The sequence below is a fragment of the Piliocolobus tephrosceles genome, chromosome 17 (genome assembly GCF_002776525.5).
Source record: "Piliocolobus tephrosceles isolate RC106 chromosome 17, ASM277652v3, whole genome shotgun sequence".
In the NCBI taxonomy this organism is placed as follows: domain Eukaryota; kingdom Metazoa; phylum Chordata; class Mammalia; order Primates; family Cercopithecidae; genus Piliocolobus; species Piliocolobus tephrosceles.
Window position 1 is genome coordinate 69,670,844 of NC_045450.1, and position 20,368 is coordinate 69,691,211.

At 46.9% G+C, this 20,368-nt stretch overlaps 1 protein-coding gene across 2 annotated transcripts in view; it reads right to left on the reverse strand.

Annotated features, from left to right (window-relative positions):
- ZDHHC7 (zinc finger DHHC-type palmitoyltransferase 7) overlaps positions 1-18,616 on the reverse strand; it is a 41,116-nt gene extending 22,500 nt beyond the window's left edge. Inside the window, exons 1-2 of one of the 2 annotated variants that reach the window (XM_023226808.2) lie at positions 18,179-18,616; positions 10-95 (exon numbers count right to left, since the gene is read on the reverse strand). The gene's annotated coding sequence lies outside the window, so the exon portion shown is untranslated. Of the gene's footprint in view, positions 1-9; positions 96-17,995; positions 18,129-18,178 lie in introns of those variants that run through there. The other variant, XM_023226809.1, reaches the window with a different exon arrangement.
- Between the last annotated feature and the right edge of the window lie 1,752 nt (positions 18,617-20,368).

Below are 20,368 nucleotides of genomic sequence, written 5' to 3' on the forward strand. Positions count from 1 at the left end.
TACTCTTACCTCACAAATTATTTCTAAACATCACTTGAACATTTTGTGCCTTTTCTTCAGGATCTTAAGGTGCATACTGTCCTATGTGATCGGATCTGAAAGATAATAAAATCTGATTAGAAAAAGTGATTTCTGACAAACGTTGTATCATATTTCTTAGGGTATGATTTTTGGAGTGTATATAAGCAACGTAACATTTGACACATCAAGTTCTGTCACTCAGAACTATCCTTAAGTATGAAATCATGGCTCTTCTAAGTTTTGATTACTAGGTAAGTTCAAAATCCTGGAAATCAAGTAACGTATTTTAAATATTTCCATTTACCCTCCTACTCTTTTAGCCCCAGCGTTAAATACAGATCTATAAGCTAAAATCCCTCCAGAAAAATCCCCTAGGCCAGACCAAATCCGGCTAGCCTGCACCTCTACTGTAGATAAGCTGATTTCCGGGCCACATTAAAGGAATCACAGAACAGAGAGACAGAGCCCACGAGGCAGGAGGGGTGGACTGGCACAGCAGGCCCTGCCGTGGGAGGGGCGAGGAGATGAAGGAAGACACTGGAACCCAGTGAGGGCCATACAATGAGAGCAGAGACTCCCAGAGCGTATCTCCCACGTGGTTTCCCGAACCCTGACAGGTGGGAGGGTCGAGGAATCCTCTCTAGCACTGACAGGACCCAAGAAAAAGGTCTAAAGACTCTGCGATGTAGGGAAAACCCAAGAAACAGGTCAGATTCACTGTCAGACCTCCCAAAGTCGAGGACAGAGAGGTTCCAAGTGCTTGTCATAGCCCCTTTAAAAAAAAAAAAAAAAAAAAAAAGAAGTCCAGGCCGGGTGCAGTGGCTCATGCCTGTAATCCCAGCACTTTGGGAGGCCGAGGCGGGTGGATTACAAGGTCAGAAGTTCAAGACTAGCCTGGCCAAGATGGTGAAACCCCGTCTCTACTAAAAATACAAAAATTAGCTGGGCGTGGTGGTAGGTGCTTGTAATCCCTGTTACTCGGGAGGCTGTGGCAGAGATTTGCTTGAACCTGCGAGGCGGAGGTTGCAGTGAGCTGAGATCGCGCCACTGCACTCCAGCCTGGGAGACAGAGCGAGACTCTGTCTCAAAAAAAAAAAAAAGTAACTTGAAACATGGCTCATGAAACAGCACAAAACAGAAATGAGGGGTAAGAATCCAGAACACACACGATGCACAGAGAAGAAAATGTCCACAAGGCAGAAGTGTAATTCATATTCTTCAAAATAAGAGAAGAGATTGGTTCTCTGAAATAAAAAGAGGAATGGTTTAAGAACTTCCTGGTTATTCAACAATGAAAATACAACAGTCTATAGATTCTAAATTTTCTTAAACAGAATTGGACAAAAGAGTAGCAATGTCCCAGAGAGGAGAGCTAGAGGACAGAGAAAACCCTGAGGAGAGAATGTAACATAAAATTACAGGATCGGGTCAGGAGGTCCACCTTCCAAACAACAGAGGTTGAGCAAAGGGGTCCCCGGGAGAAAAGGGTGAAGCAGATCTCCTTGTGGTAGGTTTCACTCCGGCTTCAGCGCCGGCTGCCTGGCTCCTCCGCTCCATCTGTAGCTGAGATGCTTCCACGACAGTGCTTTTTCTGCCTGAGTCAACCCTCAGCTGCTGTCTGTTGTCTGAAACCAAGAGCCCTGACTAGTTTCTGAAAACACATTCTGGGGTGCCTCCCAATAACCCAAGATGGCTCGCTGTCTCCTGCCCCAGTGTGCCACACCTCCACCTGGGCCAGCTCTGTGGAGGTCCCTGTGCCCATCGCACCCACTACAAGATCCCTCAAGGGTCACTTCTCCCTCAATCTGCTGCTCAGGCCCTAGACAAACACTGACACAGCACTGGTTCCCCAACAGAGCTCCAGCTCTCAGTCTCTTCTGAACCTTTTTTTTTTTTGAGACAGAGTCTCACTTCTTTGCACAGACCGGAGTGCAGTGGCGTGATCTTGGCACACTGCAACCTCCACCTCCCGGGTTCAAGCAATTCTCCTGCCTCAGCCTCCCGAGCAGCTGGGATTACAGGCGCACATCACCACTCCCGGCTAATTTTTTGTATTTTTAGTAGAGATGGGGTTTCACCATGTTGGCCAGGCTGGTCTCGAACTCCTGACCTCAGGTGATCCACCCGCCTCAGCCTCCCAAAGTGCTGGGATTAGAGGCGTGCGCCACCGCACCCAGCCTAAATGCAGTATTTATATATAGTAACTTTATTCAAGTATCTATGCACCAGCCAGAAACTTGAAATGCTTAGTAATATTTTGAACTGTTTTCCAATGAGCTTATCTTAGCAATGCCTTAAAATCAAAAACTGGTTTGAAATTCAGGACTGTGAATCACAAGCATCAGGTCTACACAAGATTTTCTACAATGAGATCAAATCTCCAATTAATTTTATAAATTTAAAACAGTAACCAACACAACAACCACTTTGGAAAGCAGTCTGGCACTTTCTCAAAGTTAAACAAATACCTACCCTGTGACTCAGAGATAGAACTTCCAGGTATTTACCCAAGAAAAATAAATACGAATATGAACACAAAAACTTGTCTGATATTGTTCACAGCAGCTTTGTTCATAATACCCACAAACTGGAAACAACCCAAACCCATCAACAGGAAATAGATAACAAACATTGGTATATTCACATAATGGCAGACTTCTGAGCAAAAAAGCAGGAAAATATTACTGAAACAAGCAACATGGCTACATCTCAAAAATACTATGCTAAGTGAAAGAGGCCAGACATGGAAGAATATATACAGTGTGATTCCATGTGTATGATATTCTAAATAAGGCAAACTCGTTTATTTAGAAAGAAATCAGAATAAGGATTTGAGCACAAGTACAAGTGACTGTGGAGAGGGCCAAGGTAACATTGTAAGTTAAGAGGCATGCCTGTATCTTGAGAGAGAAGTGGGTGACACAGGCATATGCATTTGTCAAAACAAAATACAATCCACTGTTTAAAAAAAACCCCAATTGACTATATACTTTAAATTGTGAGGCCGGGTACAGTGGCTCATACCTATAATCCCAGTGCCTTGGGAGTCCAAGGCAGGATCGCTTGAGCCCAAGAGTTCGAGACTAGCCTGGGCAACGTGACAAGACCTTGTCTCTAAAAAAATTTTTTTTTTTAATTGGCCGAGCAGGGTCTGTACTCCCAGCTTCTCAGGAGACTGAGGCAGGAGGATCACTTGAGTTTTGGAGGCGAGGCTGCACTGAGACGTGTTTGTGCCACTGCACTCCAGCCTGGGCAACAGAGCAAGACCCTGTCTCTAAAATAAAATAAAATAAAACTGTGCATTTCACCGTACATTAATCATGCCTCAAAACCATGAGTAGGAGAAAACATACCCAGCACAGGCACGCATGGCAGGTGTGAAAGTGCAAGGGTGCGGCACGAGGCAAGTCCCAGCGAGCGGTGGAGACACTTTTCTTCCCGGATAACCTGTATTCCTGAGTCAAGACCCTGTCTTGGATTTATTTGTATCTGTAACTTCAAGCAAGTTTCTTAAGCTCTTTGCCCTTACTTTTTTCCTTGGCTATAAAGAGAAAATGTATTTCTCAGGAACACACTGAAAACAAGTAAACAAAAGACACCAGTATTCTCTGGTGATCAGTGACTGCAGAAAAGAACCAAGACATAATTATTTTTACCACTGCACTGCTAAGTATGTCCACCCTACAGTCTGGTATTCATGTTTATATTAAAACATTATTTAAACTTCTCATTGCTTCACTATTCATACACCCACTTCGGCCCCATAAAAAATGGAATTAAGCAAACCTGTCTTAGAATAGAAGCATACAAAACAAACTCAACCCCTGCCATGAACAGTCCACTCAATTCAAACATCAGGTTGGGGAGTTGAGGGGTGGGCATCCAAGCACCTATCTGTGCAAGGCCCCAAGAACAGGCAGCCAAAGACAGCTTCAGCCACAGGAGCAGAGCGCACACAGCAGCTGGGTGGGAATCCAACGTGCAAAGTGCTTTCCCCAAGTCAGGAGCAAAGTGTGATCAGGGAGAGAGATGAAAACAGCTACTTCTGGAAGAACCAGAGAAAGTGTCAATAAAGACGACAGCATGGGTGGGCCCCAAAAGACCAGCAAGACATGGACAAGAGAGGACAATCATGTGAGACAGCGCAGAGGCAGAAGGGAATTCTGCATTCCGGAGGGGAATGTGACCAGAAGGACAAACCTGAGGCCCACTGGAACCACAGCCTGAATGCCATGCTAAGGAACCTGGAATTCTGGACTTCACTCTGCTGGAAAGGGAGGCACCAGACCTTAGGTCAATCAGATGGTTTAAAAGGTAACTGGGGCCGGGCGCGGTGGCTCACGCCTATAATCCCAGCACTTCGGGAGGTGGGTGGATCACTTGAGGTCAGGAGTTCAAGACCAGCCTGGCCAACACAGTGAAACGCCATCCTACTAAAAATACAAAAATTAGCCAGGCGTGGTGGCCCATGCCTGTAATCCTAGTTACTTGGGAGGCTGAGTCAGGAGAATCACTTGAACCCAGGAGGCAGCGGTTGCAGTGAGCCAAGATCACGCCACTGCACTCCAGCCTGGGCGACAAAGCAAGCCCCCATCTCACAAAAAATAAATAAATAAAAATAAAAAATAAAAGATAACTGGCAACAAAGTGAGACTAGGTTGGCAGAAGGAAGACTGGCAACCAGGAGCCCACTGCCCTAAGCAGCAGGGCCTTCTCCGAGGCTGGGGACCATCTGAGAGATAGTCACAGAGAGAAAAGTAATAGAGACCGATGGGACAGAACAGAGGGGAGCACGGTGACCACAGCAAAGAGGGACGTGGAGCACTTCTGCCCTGGAGGGACACTCTTTTGGGACCCGGGCGCTGCAGACTCAGGGAGAGTGCCGAGACTGGGGCGCACTGAATTTGAGGTGTCCACGGGCCAAGCTCACAAAGCTGACCAGCAAGCAGATAACGAATGCTCCGACCCAGAACGAGAGGCCCCAGCACAGAGGTGACAGGTAAAATGGGACCAAAGTGGGACCGGATGAGCTCCCCAGGCTGGGACCCTGGGGGACAGAGACATTAAGGGACGGAAGCTAGGAAAGGCAGGGAAGGGGGTTGAGGGAAGCAGGAGGGAAGGGAAATGAGGAAGGCTGGAGGAGTCAACAACCCCAAATAAGCCAGGGGAGAAGCCAATGGGATTAGCGGGTACCTTTTGCTGACAGTTTCAGTTAAGTGTTACAAGACTGGGAGACTGGGTAGTGAGAAAATTAAAGAAGCCAATTTTATAAACTGTTATTAAGTGACAAACATCCGTAGCTAGAGGGAAAAGTGGAGGAAAATCTTTTTTTAAACTTCCCCTCATATATTATCTGATTTAATGCTTAGGACAATCCTCAAGAAGTTCTTGGTCTCCCCATTTTACAGAGGAGCTCCCTGGACCTATGGGACTGAAGTATCACCCACAGTGACAATTAGTCAATGAGTTATCAGAGTCTCAACCCCGGGTCCCTGTAACTCCACGCAAGTCCCACCATGAGGCATTTTAGTATGAACATGCCACACTCTAAAAGCCTGCAATAGCCCCAAAACTAGATTTAATGGAAACAATTAAGAATTGATGCCTAGTTAAGCCAATTAAGTTACCAGACTAAGAGTACATAAGCTAAGAGGCCCTGCCACACTAGTCCCATTTTCTTTTTCTAAATTTGTACTTTTTTTTTTTTTTTTACCTTTTCTTACAACTACAAAAGCAATATAGGCTCACTACAGTTTTCTGTTTTTAAAGAATGAGATTCTGGCCAGGTGCAGTGGCTTGTGCCTGTAATCCCAGCACTTTGGGAGACCGAGGCAGGCGGATCACCTGAGGTCAGAAGTTCAAGACCAGCCTGGCCAACCTGGTGAAACTCTGTCTTTACTAAAAATACAAAAACTAGCCGGGCATGGTGGCGCATGCCTGTAATCCCAGCTACTCGGGAGGCCGAGGCAGGAGAATCGCTTCAACCTTGGAGGCAGAGGTTCCAGGGAGCCAAGATCGCACCACTGCACTCCAACCTGGGCAAAGGAGTTAAGACTCTGTCTCAAAAAACAAAAAACAAAACAAAACAAAAAAACAGAGATTCCAAGTTTGCAGACACAGGGAATGAAGCTCTAGAGAAGGAAAGACAAAAGGTGAAAGACAAAACTGTTCAGAGAAGGAAAAGATAAGCCACAAACTAGAAGAAAATATTTGTAAATCATTTATCTGATAAAGAACTCATACCAAGGATACAGAAAGGACTTTTAAACCTCAACAGTAACAAACACAATTTTTTAAATAAGCAAAAAGATCTGAACAGACACCTTACTAACCTTAGTTAGGTGTTGTATAACCTTACTAACAACTAAGGTTGTATAACCTTACTAACAAGGTTATACAAGTGGAAAATCAGCACATGAAGATGCCCACCATCACATGTCATTAAGGAATTGCTAATGAAGACAATGAGGCGCCACTACCTGCGTATGAGGATGGCTACAATCAGAACAACTGACCAGGTCAATTGCTGGCAAGGATGCTGAACAACAGGAATTCTCCTTTATTTTCATGTGAACACAAAATGGTACAGTCACTTTGGAAGACAGTTTAGCAGTCTCTTACAAAGTTAAATATACTCTTACCATAAGATCCAGCAATCACGCTCTTAGGCATTTTCCCAACTGATTTGAAAATTTAACATCCACACAAAACCCTGCACAGGATATTCATAGCAGCTTTCTTCATATTCACTAAAAAGTGAAAGCAACCAAGATGTCTTTCAGTAGGTGAATGGATACCTGTGGTACATCCATACAATTCAGCAATAAAAAGAAATTAACTATTAACACACAGTGGCATGGATAAATCTTAAAAGCATATTGTTAACTAGAGGTCAGGAGTTCAAGACCAGCCTGGCCAACATGGTGAAAACTCGTCTCTACTAAAAATACAAAAAATTAGCCAGGCGCGGTGGTGCATGCCTGTAATCCCACCTACTCAGGAGGCTGAGGCAGGAGAATCACCTGAACACAGGAAGTGGAGGTTGTAGTGAGCCAAGATGGCACCACTGCACTCCAGCCTGGGCAACAAGAGTGAAACTCTTCCTCAAAAATAAATAAATAAATAAAGCATATTGTTAAGTAAAAGAAGCCCGTGAAAAGGCTGCACATTGATGACTCCAATTATATGACATTTTGAAGAAGGCAGAGCTAGAGATGACAGTAAATGGATCTGTGGTTGGCACAGGCTGGAGAGTGGGTAAAGCTCAGGGGTTTGCTTTAGGGCAGTGTAACTCTATGACCCTGTGATGGTAGATACATAACACAATGAACTTGCAATAATTCACAGAACTTTATGACATAGTGAACCTCAATGCATGCAAATTTAAAGGAAATATTCTAGGAGGTCGAGATCTCAGGATGGAATGCAGGCTGTGACAGAAGAACCTAACTATATTCCGAATGTACGAATGTACGAAAAAACCTTACTGCAGAGGGCACAGGGAAGGTGCTGACCTAAGAAACTTGGGTAGAGAGTGGAATCTGTGAGACTAAGGTCTTACACCATATGCAGGAGCCATATGCACTGTATTCTAGTATGGATAAAGCCATACCTCACCGATTCCCATGAGGTATGATGAACAATCCTGAAATTATTATATTAATACTTACATTCTGCAATTTAACAATGAAGTATGCAGTGGCTCATGCCTGTAATTCTGGCACTTTGGGAGGCCGAGGCAGGAGGACTGCCTGATTTCAGGAGTTCGAGACCAGCCAGGGCAACACGGCGAGATCTCGTACCTACAAATAAACAACATAGGCCAGGAACAGTGACTCACACCTGTAATCCCAGCACTTTGGGAGGCTGAGGTGGGTGGATCACCAGAGGTCAGTAGTTCGAGACCAGCCTGGCCAACATGGTGAAATCCCATCTCTACTAAAAATACAAAAAGTAGCTGGGTGTGGCGGCACACGCCTGTAATCCCAGCTACTCTGGAGGCTGAGGAAGGAGAATCACTTGGACCTGGGAGGCGGAGGTTGCGGTGAGCCGAGATCTTGCCACTGCACTCCAGCCTGGATGTCTCTGTGTAAAATTAAACATTATATGTATGTGTGTGTGTGTGTATGTGTGTGTGTGTGTGTGTGTGTGTGTGTGTGTGTATATATATATATAAATAAATTTAAAGCAAAAATGAGCCAGACATGGTGGCACACATCTGGGGTCTCAGCTACTTGGGAGACTTAGAGGAGGGAATCGCTTGGGCCCAGGCAGTTAAGGTTGCAGTGAGCCATGATCACACTACTGCACTCCAGCCTGGGCAACAGAGCAAGACTCTGTCTCAAAAAAAAAAAAAAAAAAAATTAAGTAAATGGATGGCAAGAGCCAGGCTTCTCACTGTTGGGGTGGAAGGTTCCAGGTAAGCAAGAGGAGGAAGCTAGAATGACCTACGCTTTTGGTTTAAGAAAGATACAAGCAGTTACATGTGGAAATATCTACAGATACGTATACACACGTGGGTTAGCATCCACACATATATTTATACTTGCTCTGTCAGCTGGAGACGGCCTAGAAGCAACACACCAACAGCCACCAGCACACCTAATTCTCAGATCTTGGTTTGCTGCTGTTTAACATTCAAGATGGGATCTTTCTATGTTGCCCAGGCTGGTCTTGAACTCCTGGGCTCAAGAGATCTTCCCACATCAGCCAAAGTGCTGGGATTATAGGTGTAAGCCACCACAGATCTTGGTTTTTATATCATTCTCTAATAAATAAAAGGAACCAGGACTGAGGCAAAAATATATACACAAGATGAGCTTGGAGCATCTTGTATTTCCAGACGGTAATGAAGTGTTCACAATACACACACACAATCATGGGGACAGGTGGACCATGAAAGGGATATAGGAACCAAGTCAAAGAGCTCCCAATGGCCAAAGCTTTTTCCAGGAAAATAAAATAGTATTGCTTTATAACCCAAAGCATCAAGTAAACATGCACGAGTTCAGACTGATATACAGCAATGGTTGAATAAACAGAAAATAGACAAACACCTAGCGCTGCGAGTCCAAGGAACGCCCGTGGCTCCTCCTCCTCCTCCAGGACGGAAGACGCCGCTCCCCACCCCTCAAGTATGGCCATTCGCAGGGGCGGTTTCTAACAAGTGGAGTGCAGAAAGGAAGAAAATAACTTTACCGAGGAGAAACTTGGCAAACACCACCTCAGTCAGCCAGGTGTTCAAGGCCATATCCATAGCAATGAGTCGTGTGGACAGAATGCAGCCTTGAAAGGTTGTGGCGAGGCAGGCCCTCTAACTGTATCACCCAAGTCTAGTCATGAGGAAAATATCAAACAAGTCCCAAGAGAAGGGCATCCTACACAAAATCCCTGACCCGCAGCACTGCTCACAACTGCCAATCACCCAAAGAAAGAAGGCCTGAGAAAGCACCACAGCCAAGAGGGGCCTAAAGAGACGTGCCCACTCATGTCCTGTGTGATCCCGGGTGGGATCTTGGGAAAGAGAAAGGATATTCAGGAAAAGCGGAGGAAATCGGAATCAAGTGTGAATTTTATTGACATGAGAAAAAGCGTGGGTGGAGTGGGGGGATGGTCGATAAAGCAGAAGGATCCTTCCTCCCTGGAGGAAGAAAGGAGAACCCCGGGATTAAGAGAAGTGAAAGCAGTTCACACTCAGGAAGACTTGAGTGTCTCAGCAGAGAGGAGGAGCGGGGCTGTGGCGCTGGGAGGGCCTATGGAGACTGCAAAATGGAAATGGGGTGGAGAGGTGGCAGCCACGAGGGCCCAGACAATGCTGACACCTTAAGTGTCTCACAGAGGATGGGAATGGCTGGTCCTTTTATCCAAAAGCCCAGTCCAGCACCGTAAACTTACCCAGGACTGGAGATGAGCCCGGATGACGGGCTAGAAAAGCAGAGTAACGAAGGCAAGACAAAGACGCAAGCTGGAGAGGCCAAACTCAGAGTCCAAGGGGCAGGAGGAGAGGCCTGGTAAGCCAAGTGACCGAAACTCAGGGCACTGAGGGCCCGAGGAGCCTGAGAAACAGACTCAGAGGCAGTGAGGGGCAGGACTGAGGCTGGGTCCAACGGGGAGCTGTAAGATCCAGAGGCAGTGGTTCCTATGGGCCGGGCAAACAGGAGGCCACACAGAAGCAGGGGTGAAGGTGCCCACATTGCAGGTATGTCACCAGCTCGGATGAGTCAGGGAACCTGAGTCAAGGTGGGGAACGCTACAGAGGGAGTTCACGTCCTCACTCAACTCGCAAAAGGAGCACAGCACTCAGCTGACCCGCTGCGGTGAGCCAACAGCGATCGCGCTCCTAAGTGCTCTTGCCATCAACTGACAATCATGAAATATTCAGTTTGTCCTTTCAAATCCTACCATAACAAATCATGCTCTATGAAACCACCATTTTCTACTCAAATTACTGAATCCAAAGATCAGAATATTTACTTTTAAGGAAAAAAAATCCACACCAGAATATTAACCCAACTAAAGCCAGATCTCAATGATATGCTGGCACATAAGCCATACGGCGAATAGTGACCTTGCCTGACCTTTCTAGAAGGGCATTTCATGTTAAAATACTTAATCACTCTACAGTAGGACGCAAACACTGCAGATCAAAAACATGGCAACCTGGGGGAACACACACAGCACACGATGGACCATGGACGTGGGAGAGGGAACGCCAGTCTCAGGAGTGAGGGGCCTGGGGGACAACCCTGACTTTCCTTCCCCCAACTGCACCCTGTCTCTGACTGGATACTTCTCCACCCATGTAAATGCCGGGAGCACCCAGGCTTAGTCCTCGGTCTTCCCTTCATCTACATCCTCTCCACAAAGGAGTTCATGGGAACCTCAGTTTCATGAAGTTTAAAAAAAAAAAAAATCTGGAACTCTCAGGCTGACAATGCATCACCAAGTATGTCTATCCAACTGGCCACTCAACAACTCCAGGGGAGGAGGGTCAAAGCAGAACCTTCCCCAGTCAGTCACGACGCCACACTTTCCCATCTCAATAAACGGCACACTGAGGTCAAAAAACAAGGACCCGCCCTTCATGTATCTCATTCCCCACCTCTCCACATCTAGCTGATCAGCAAGTCCTACAGGGTGCACCTCTAAACCTACCCCAAATCCGACCACTTCTCTCACCTCCCCACCCGCCCAGACCAAGGTCTCATGAGCTCTTACCTACGGAGAGCTCAGATCACCTGCTAACCAGTCCTCTCTCTACTCTCACGCCTCTGCTCACCCAACAGTCCAGTCCCCCATGTGGCACCCAGCCTGGTCTTCTACAGATATAAATCAGATCATGTCACTCCCCTGCCTAAGCTTGTGCAATCATTGCCTTTTCAGTGAGAATAACATCCCCACCACCACCACTCCACGCCACTACCGTGGCCTAGAAAGCCTCACTCCATCCGGAGTCTGCTGGCCTACCTTCCTAGCAGCCTCTCCCTGGCTGCTTTTTCTGTCATCACCTCAATGGAATGTTCCTTGTAGTATCCCCAGCACTCCCGAGCTCACCACGCACTCCACAAACATTTGTTGAGCGAAGAAGTAAGGGAAGGAGGGTGCTTGAGGGAGACAAGAAAAAGGAGAAAGGAAGCCCACAGGCAAATGATAGGGGCATGTGATCAGATCTGCCAAAGGAGTGGGCCAGAGGCCGGAAGCAGCCTGGGAGGAAAGGAATAGAAGAGAAATGCACAAGGGTTACAGAGAAAGAGGGAGAAGCAGGTGAAGAGAAAAACCCCGCCTGCAGGGAAGTCACAACTTCAGGTCCAGAGAATATGCGCACGGGACCTCACCAGAGCACGCAGGCCAGATGAGACAGCCTCCAAGGAATGCTTACTCGTACCACAAAGGTTCCCCTTTCATCCCTGTACGAGAGCCACAACCTAACTTTGATAGTCAAATGGAGCAGCTATTTTTAAAAATCCCAGCATGGTAACTAAACCCTCAAGAAATCCAAATCCAGAAATAAAAAGAACTCTAGAGTTTCAAAACTCATTAAGTGTCCGTCCCAGGGAATAGCAGAGCCTGAATCAGGCTGGTATTCTCAGCCTCCTTCCCTGTCGTCCTAGAGTTTCCCTGTTTAATACAGAACGAGCTTTTATAATGCCAGATTAACCAGAGTTCAAAATACTAAGAAAATATGACATGCTAATAATACACTTAGCTCTCAATTACAAGTTAATGACAACATGAAATATGAGGGTGAGACGAAAGGCTATTTACTGAGCATCTACTGTGTGTCGGGAGATTTACGCACCTGACCACCGCCCTAAAAGCCAAGCGTATCGTGAGCTGATTTTCAGGATGACAAAATTGAGTCTTACAGGCTAAGTGCCTTGCTCAGATCAACAGCCAGTTAGGGTGGAGTCAGAACCGTTTTGACTCCAAAGCTCGTGTTCTTCCATTAAAATACACTGGCTTCCACAGCACTCAGTTTTAGAAAGTGCATTCTGTAATGAATAAATTGAATGTGGGAAATATGGAATCTAAGAATTCAAAACATTTCAGTGAACTGTAAAAGCTGGTCTCCAATGAGCCTGGAAGCCTTCTCTAGCTGACTGCCCCTCCTCACATGGCGCTGCAAATGAACTGCAGGGTTTCCCGGTGAACCAAACCACCAGCTTAACAGAGTTAGTGTCTTTTTCCAAATCAGTGACATTCCTCGTGCAACTAGGATTGATTCACCTCCTTTTAGCCTCTGGACACAAAATTCCTCCTCCTCCTCCTCCATTCCTGCATGTATGACGACACTTCCCACTTACAGCTCTGATCCTTCTCTTCTCACCTTTCCCACAACCCAGGTTTAGGCAGCCCTCATCTCTAGCCTGTACCTCTGCAGAATGTTAACTTCAAGGGTCACTAGATTCCAGTGACTCTCCACATGGCTGCAGGAGTCACCGTTCGAAATCACAGCACAGGCCAGGGGTGGTGGCTCACACTTGTAATCCCAGTGCTTTGAGAGGCTAAGGCGGGAGGAACACTCAAGTTAAAAGACCAGCCTGGGCAACACAGCAAGACCCTGTCTCTACAAAAAAAAATTTTCAATTAGCTGGGCGCAGTGGTACACAGCTGTAGTCCCAGCTACTCGAGAGGCTGAAGCAGGAGGATTACTTGAGCCCAGGCGCTCAAGGCTGCAGTGAGCTATGACTGCATCACTGTACTCCAGCCTGAGTAACAGAGCGAGACCCTGTCTCAAAAAAATTAAAAACCTAAATAAAAATTCCTTGAAAAATAAAATTAAATAATTTAAAAATAATATATAGGGCTAGGTGCGGTGGCACCTACCTGTAATCTTGGCACTTTAGGAGGCTGAGGTGGGCAGATCATTTGATCTCAGGAGTTCAAGACTGGCCTGAGCGGCAAGGCGGGATCTCATTTCTATAATTTTTTTTTAAAAAAGGAGCCAGGTGCAGTGGCATGCACCTGTAGCCCCAGCTACTCAGGAGGCTAAGGTGGGAGAATCGCTTCAGCCCAGGAGGTTGAGGCTGTAGTAAGTTGAGATCATGCCACTGCACTCCAGCCTAGGTGATAGAATAAGACCCTGTCTCAAAAATAGCAATAATAATAAACAAAATAAAACAAAACCACAGCACAGGTCACAAAATCAACCTGTTGTGAAACCTTCTGGCTCTCCCAACCTTTCCAGGCTCAACATTCCCCCGCTCTCTTCCATATGGTGCTCCTTTGGATTCCCCTTACCTCGCCTTTCATACCTCTGTGGTTTTGCTCCTGTTTTCTCCAGTTAGAATTCTCTTTTTCTCTGCTTTGCCAAATTACTCATTCACCAAACAGTTTTCAAGCACCCACTACCTATAATACACTGTAGAAGAACACAGCATTTTCAAAACCATAAGATGCTGAACCAAAATCAGGCACTGTCTGGGCCCCATGCAGAGTCTGGGTTTGATTAGAGGATTAATAGGATTCTCCTGAAATGGTTTTCAAGCATGGAATGGAGGCTGGGCGCGGTGGCTCATGCCTGTAGTCCCAGAACTTTGGGAGGCCAAGGCAGGCGGATCAGCTGAGGTCAGGAGTTCAAGACCAGCCTGGCCAACTCGGTAAAAACTCGTCTCTACAAAAATACAAAAATTAGCTGGGCATGATGGCAGATGTCTGTAATCCCAGCTACTTGGGAGGCTGAGGCAGGAGAATCGCTTGAACCTGGGAGGCGGAGCTTGCAGTGAGCCAAGACCATGCCGTCGCACTCCAGCCTGGGCAACAGAGCGATACTCCATTTCAAAAAAAAAAAAAGAGAAAGGAATGGAATGGAATGGAACTCAGTAGCAAACAGGGCTAAGATTACCAAGACAAGGATATGTTTGTAAATAGAAGCGAAGAAACCAGCAAATGGAAAAAACAATCAAAAAGGCAAGAGATAGTAAACGATAATTCACAGACCCATAACAAGCAGACCAAAGCAGACACAAGAGTTAACATCAGGAAAGAGGGACTGTCTCTTCCTCAGAGGCAAAGCAGAAGAAAATGACTGATGGATAGATACTCAAAGACATTTTAGTTAGAAGGAAACTAAGCTTGAGAGCTCTCCCTGTGGCCTGTGTCTCCTCCATGTTCTAGAAGGGACAGTCATTTGTCAATGGCAAAGCACATTAGCACACAGTATTTACAAGTAGGAAGGGACCAGGAAAGAAGTAGGATATGTAGTCAATGATTTCACCAGGCCAGGCACAGTGGAACATGCCTGGAATCCCAGGCCGAGGCAGGCGGATTGCCTGGGCCCAGAGGTTTCAGACCAGCCTGGGCAACACAGTGAGACCCTATCTCTACAAACAATAGGCTAGGCATGGTGGCGTACACCTGTGGTCCCTGTTAACTGGGAGGCTGAGGCACAAAGAACCACTTGAGCCCAGGAGACCAAGGCTGTAGTGAGCCATGACTGTGCCACTGCACTCCAGCCTGGGCAAAAGAGCAAGACCCTGTCTGAAAGCAAACAAACAAAAAACAATTTAACCTTATTTAATCTTACCCAAAAAGAGGTCTGACCTTTGTCCTCAGCTAATAATACGACATAGGGTGAGGTGGGAGCTATTTGTCATAGGATATCAGTCTATCTGGGAACTAAGATCAACCATGTGGGCAATCAATCAGTCAATAATCATGACTGCATAATGGAGCCTAAATAACAACTGACCACCAAGGCTCAGGTGAGCTCCCCAGGCTGGCAATACTCCATGCATACTGTCACACATCAATGCCAAAAAAGTAACGTGTTCTGACTCCATAGGGAGAGGACAATCGTGCCTTTGGTACTTCCCCATCTGGTACTTCCCTGGATTCCACCCAAGGGTAGTCTTGGGAACCACCACCTACACCCCCCACCAAAAAAAGAGACAACTTGCAGTTGGTATCACAAGTGAGGGCAGTCCTGTGTGGACTGGCACTATTCCCTCTCAACTTTATAGCTAGCTAACTGGCACAGTCCAACTAAACTCTTCTCAGATGTTACAACCGAAGGGTCACACAGCAAGTTGTTAACACTGACCCTGGAGACTAACTTTGGGAATAAGAACTTCCAGTGAAAATGACAGTTTTGACTTTAGGTTCTGCTCTAGGGTTTGAAAAAAAACGGGTCAGACACAGTGGCTCACGCCTGTAATCCCACCATTTTGGGAGGCTGAGGCAGGCGGATCACCAGAGGTCAGGAGTTGGAGACCAGCCTGACCCAACATGGAGAAATCGCATCTCTACTAAAAATACAAAATTAGCCAGGCGTGGTGGCGCATGCCTGTAATCCCAGCTACTCAGGAGGCTGAGGCAGGAGACTCGCTTGAACTCACGAAGTGGAGGTTGCAGTGAACCAAGATGGAGCCATTGCACTCCAGCCTGGGCAACAAGAGCGAAACTCCGTTTCAAAAAAAAAAAGTACTTCTTAAGTTAAAATATTATTTTAAAGAAACATACCCCAAAAAGCAGCTTTAGTAAAATTATCTTGTATAGTTGTCCAATCAGGAAAACTACTCAATGTTCATCTCAAACATTAACTTCCTATGTGAACTTATTTCTAGACCCATTTCCTTTGTTAATTTAACAAAGATGGTATTATTTATATCAACAAAGCATCCAAGCCAGCAGGTAAGTTTCAGTAAGAATGTAAAAGTACGTTCATACTTTAGACTGAATCAAGATTGTTCTTATATAAAGTTCATTTCAGTGCTTTCTTTCTCACTGAAAGGGCCATTCTATTCATGCTAATACTTTTCTGTTCTTGAAGAGGATTTGCTTTTTACAGTTCATTGGTTAGCAGGGCTGTAAAGTTTCAATTCATTAATTTGTCAACTGAGGCAGGCTCTGAGCCAATGGTAGCAGAAGAGTTCCCATTGTTATTTAGTGAATCCTTTAGGAATTACCTTTTCAAATAGTCTTCTTCTTCTTCAACTCTCAAATCAGAAGTCAGTGTGGGCCCCTAACCTTCTATTTTCCAGAATGTTCAAGAACTGCAATTTAGTTAATACTTCTGTTCCATTCCATATTTCAAATATCCCAACAGCCTTTCACTTTAACCAAGTTCTGACTTTTTTTTTTTTTTTTTTTTGAGACGGAGTCTCGCCCTGTTGCCCGGGCTGGAGTGCAGTGGCCAGTTCTCAGCTCACTGCAAGCTCCACCTCCTGGGTTTTATGCCATTCTCCTGCCTCAGCCTCCGAGTAGCTGGGACTACAGGCGCCCGCCACCTCGCCCGGCTAGTTTTTTGTATTTTTTAGTAGAGACGGGGTTTCATCATGTTAGCCAGGATGGTCTCGATCTCCTGACCTCGTGATCCGCCCGTCTCGGCCTCCCAAAGTGCTGGGATTACAGGCTTGAGCCACCGCGCCCGGCCTCAAGTTCTGACTTTTAACAAGCAAATTTAACAAAGTGATTTTTTTTTTTTTTTTTTGAGATGGGGATCTCATTCTGTTGCCCAGGCTGCAGTGCTGTGCCATGATCTCAATCTCAAGTGATCCTCCCACCTCAGCCTCCCAAGCAGCTGAGACCTCAGGCGTGCACCACCATACCCGGCTAATTTTTAAATTTTTTTGGTAGAGATAGGAGTCTCACTATGTTGCCCAGGCTGCTCTCCAATTCCTGGGCTCAAGCGATCCTCCTGCCTCAGCCTCCCAAAGCGCTGGGATTACAGGCATGAGCCACCGCGTGCCTGCCTGCCAGGCCACAAAGTGACTAAAAGGTGATTTCAGGTATGTCAACACTGTAAAAACATAACAAAAAAGAGATTCTTCATCTGTGAGGTGAAGAGTTCAGAAAGAAATATTAATACACATTGACCTAAATCTCTAAACCGCTGGGAACAGTAACAGTAACACAGATGAATACGTGCGCTTAAGTGCATACACTAAGCAGATTGCAAATGCAACATTGCAGCAGCGATATGACCAGCATTGTATACAGCCCAGACAATAAAAGAAGCTACAAGGCAAGGAGCCGCATCAACACTGCTTCTTACACTCCAATTTAACTGCCACAATAAACTGGTTATTCATAAGCTAATAAAGAGTGTGTCTATCTAACCAAGTGTGACTCAGTTGCAGAAGGAACCACACCAGGGGAGTGAGCCTTACTGCCCTCAAAGCTGACCTGACTGTCCCAGATGCCCTTTCAGGCAACTAACACCCAAAGGTGACTGACGTGGAGCAGGAGGGAAGATAACTAGGAAGGTGGGCAGAGAATAAAAAAGTTTACAACTTAAGAGGAAGAGAAGCCACAACGCGAGGTGCGAGACTGTTCATTGTAATACATGCCTATAAAAAAACTCTTTACAGCTTACACAGGGTTTATAGCTGCTCTGTTGCCACCACCCCGTCATTAGCCACACAGAAAACCAGCGCTCGGAGAGCTGAGTGTCACGCCCAAGGTCAGGCAAAAAGCTGGGGCTGCAATCTGGGCCCTATCCCAAGAGAGTAACTAAGGAATGACAAGGGGGCACCTGGAAGGGAAGTCAGGTGCGGGAACCGAGGTGCCCCTAGGAACTCCAGAAGGTCGCAGGTGCGCGGCCGGGTGGAGGAGAGAGAGCGGCGGGACCGACGGAAGGATAGGACAGGCCGAGGGTCGGGAGTGGCCGGGAGACCCGGGAGTGAGCAGCCCGCCGGGCCCAGCCCGCCGCACTCACCCGAGGCCCGGGCGGGGTCGCCCGGCGCTGCGGCTCCTCCCGGCCTGCGGCGGCGGCGGCGGCGACTGCAGCGGCCGAGGCAGGGACACATCATGCGGCCGCGCTCATGGCCGGGCCGGAGCGGGCCCCGCGGCTCGGCTCGGTCCCCTGGGTCCCGCCAGGCAGGTCTGAAGGAGGCTGCCGCCGAGCAGATGCCGGAGTCCGGAGCCTTGACTGAATAGCGGGGCCGCGCGAGCCCCGGAAGTGAACCCGGCGAGGTCAGTGACGCCGCACCTGCGCAGTTCCGGCCGCGCTGCTCCCGCGGAGAGGGGCGCTCGAGGCGGTTTGCGGGACCCTGAGGCTCCTGCAAACTGGCAGTTCATTGCGGAAAAGGCAGCTTTTAGTCACGGCCCCTCTCGCTAAGACAGAGATACAGCCAAACTGAAGTCCGGAAGGAGAAAGGATAGTGGCTACGGGCTGCCGCAGGATCCAAGCCACGCTGTTAGGCTGCGAAACCCGCGGCAGTGGCTCAGGGGCAGCTCCAGGTGTGGCCTGTACTAGGTGCGGGGATGTGACCTAAGGAAATGGGAAAGTACGGGAGCGGGAGTGGAAATTGCCGAGCCAGAAAGCACTGGGGAAAAGAGGGAAGCGCCCTGAACTGGGGATTGGAGGCCTGACTCCTGAGGTCCGCGGAGCCCCCGGCCTCCTCCTTGAAGGACACTAGAGCATCGACGGTCCCTTCCATATAGTAAGCCCTAAGATGTTTGAAAGTAGGAAAATGTTTTTTTAAGGCCAGGCGCGGTGGCTCACGCCTGTAATCCCAGCACTTTGGGAAGCCAAGGCGGGCTGATCACTTAAGGTCAGGAGTTCGAGACCAGCTTGGCCAACAATGGTGAAACCCAGTCTCTATTAAAAACACATAAATTAGCCGGATGTGGTGGTGCATGCCTGTAATCCCAGCAGCTACTCGAGAGGCTGAGGCAGGAGAATCATGAACCCTGGAGGCGAAGGTTGCAGTGAGCTGAGATCACGCCACTGCACTCCAGCCTGGGCGACAGAATGAGCAGTCTCAAAAAAAAAAAAAAAAAAAAAACCCTTTAAAGAAAAAAAAAAAGTAAAATTATGACTCTCACACAAATATAAAATGAACGTATGTCAAAGGTTTTGTTTAACTCATTAATGATAGTATATATACAATGCTCCACTAGAACTCTAGATAGCTTAATGATAAAAATAAGACCCCAAAAGACAAGATAACCCAGAAGGGTATGCCAGAAGATACCTACTTGTTCAGTGAAGACACCTAAAGAAAACTATTCTGCTTTTCTTTAGGCCTGGGTGTGGTGGCTCACATCTTTAATCCCAGCACTTGTGGGAGGCCCAGGCGGGCAGTTCACCTGAGGTCAGGAGTTTGAAACCATCCTGGTCAACATGGCAAAACCCCATCTCTACTAAAAATACAAAAATTAGCCAGACACGGTTTTGGGTGCCTGTAATCCCAGTTACTCAGGAGGCTGAGGCAGGAGAATCGCTTGAACCTGGGAGGCAGAGGTTGCAGTGAGCCGAGATCGTGCCATTGCACTCCAGCCTGGGTGACAGAGCGAGACTCTGTCTCAAAAAAAAAAAAAAGAAAAAACCAGAATATATCACCGCAAAATATGCCTCTTCGACATAAAAATTATTTTCAGCTAAAGGCAATTAAGAAGCAACAAATGCAGGAAAAGTTCTCTTTATCCTCCCCCTTTTCTGCCTAAAGGGCAGGTGTACATTCAGTTTTACTGGACACGCTAGACTTTTCTTAGCCCAGAGAGGGCAGCAAAGGAATCTATAAACAAACCTTACTCTATTTAAAGTTTCTTCCCATGTGTAAACCTTCCCACAGTTTGCCACCCTTGGAAGCTGCAAACTGCTTTCCTTTGTCCTGTCATTTCTCTACAAAAGTATTGTTCTTTTTTATTTTTTTAGATGGAGTCTCGCTCTGTCTCCCAGACTAGAGTGCAGTGGTGCAATCTCAGCTCACTGCAACCTCCACTTGGTTTAAGCAATTCTGCCTTAGTCTCCTGAGTAGCTGGAATTACAGGGGCCCACCACCATGCCCGACTGATTTTTGTATTTTTAGTAAAGACAGAGTTTTGCCACGTTGGCCAGGCTGGTCTTGAACTCTTGACTGCAAGTGATCCACCCACCTTGGCCTCTCAAAGTGCTGGGATT